Source organism: Otolemur garnettii, unplaced genomic scaffold (genome assembly GCF_000181295.1).
Source record: "Otolemur garnettii isolate 467f Iridium unplaced genomic scaffold, OtoGar3 scaffold00013, whole genome shotgun sequence".
Classification (NCBI taxonomy): Eukaryota; Metazoa; Chordata; class Mammalia; order Primates; family Galagidae; genus Otolemur; species Otolemur garnettii.
In genome coordinates this window covers 222,101-223,691 of record NW_003852408.1, presented here as the reverse complement: position 1 = coordinate 223,691, position 1,591 = coordinate 222,101, and the positions used below count along the sequence as shown (strand labels likewise).

General features: G+C 34.5%; 1 long non-coding RNA gene across 2 annotated transcripts in view; it reads left to right on the top strand.

The window, feature by feature from the left end:
• The window catches only part of LOC111723600, a 6,151-nt gene extending 4,822 nt beyond the window's left edge, over positions 1 to 1,329 (top strand). The window contains exons 3-4 of one of the 2 annotated variants that reach the window (XR_002772106.1): positions 203 to 411; positions 816 to 1,329. This is a non-coding gene — a long non-coding RNA (uncharacterized LOC111723600). Of the gene's footprint in view, positions 1 to 202 lie in introns of both variants that reach the window. The other variant, XR_002772105.1, reaches the window with a different exon arrangement.
• The last annotated feature ends 262 nt before the right edge of the window (positions 1,330 to 1,591 follow it).

The window sequence follows — 1,591 nt, the reverse complement described above, 5'->3', positions numbered from 1 at the left end:
AAAAAAAAAAAAAAATCTGGAAAAGGAACCTATTTTTCTTCAGTTAATTTAAAAAAGACTATACAAATCCTTTAGGGATGGATTAAATCATTGGTATCATTGCTTACAAAAGTTTCTTAAACTTGAGGGAGATTATGTTGATACATAAAGTTTACATTTTATTTTATTTTAAAGTTTACATTTTATGTTTTTTATCTTTCAGTTACGTTTTCCACAAACTTTTGGAAGTCCCCTTTTATAAATGGAACAGCAAACCAAAACCTGGTGAGGCAGATGGTCAGAAGTTGTAATTCACAGAGATGTGAATGCTGTTTAATAGAAGGCCCAGGAAGGTGACATTCACCAGGATATAATATTATTATTATTAAAATTCAGGGCAAATGACCCAAGGGTTCATCAACAGGTGACTGAGTAAGTAAAACATGACATATACATACAGTGGAATGTTATTCAGTCTTGAAAGGGAGTGAAGCACTGATACATACTACAAAATGGACACAAAAGGACGTATATGATTCCACTTCTATGCAGTACCTAGAGCAGGCAAATTCATAGAGATGGAAAGAAGAATGGTTGCCAGGAGCTGGGGGAAGACAGGGATGGAGAGTTACTTTTGTGGGTACAGCTTTCAGTTGGGGAAGATTAGAAACTTCTAGAGATGGACCGCAGTAATGGTTGCACAAGGTGAACAGAGTTAATGCCACTGAACCGTATGTACACTTAAGAATGGTTAAAATGGTAAATTTTATGTAACATATATTTGGTCACAATAACTTAAAAAAATATTCAGAGCAATTCATAAAACCTTCCCACAGCAGAAAGCCTGAAGCTTAACTGTCCTCAGGGGCATTCACAGAAGGAAAATTTGCAGAGTCAAGAACGGATTTGCAGATTTGCACAGGGTTACAACTATTATTGGAAGAAAAAGAGGTGAGATGAAAGAAACAAAGCAGGTAAATCTATATGTTAAAAACAGAACAGTCTTTGTTGGTGTGGGGCTGAGATGTGTAGAATTTCCCACTGAATTGATGAAATATATAGATGATAATATTGTCTGTGGATGAGGTTCTTTTACTTTTTCTTTCCCATCTGGATGGTTTTTTCCTTGTTTGATTCCACTGGATAGAACCTTTAGAACAATATTGAATAGCCTTTACTGGAAAGAACAGACATCCTTGACACGTATGTGATCTGTAGAGAATTGAGTCATTCACCACTAAGTATAAAGTTAACTGTGGGTTTTCTGCCATCATTACATTGGGGAACTTGTCTTTTTCTAGTTTGCTGGTAATTTTTATCAAAAATGGATTTTGTATTTTGTCAAGTACCTTTTTGGTGCCTATTGAGGTGATTGAATACTTCTAAACAGTTAATCGTATGGTGTATTATTTTGATTGAGTTTCTTTTTATTGCTTCTTATTTTTTTGTTTTTTTTTTTATTGAATGGTAACTATGTACATTAATGCACTTCTGGGGTACTGTGTAGGGTTTTCACATGCAATCTGAAATACTTCCATCACACTGGTCAACACAGCCTTCATGTCATTTTCTCAGTTATTGTTTTAAAACGTTCACATTCTACTCTTAGAAA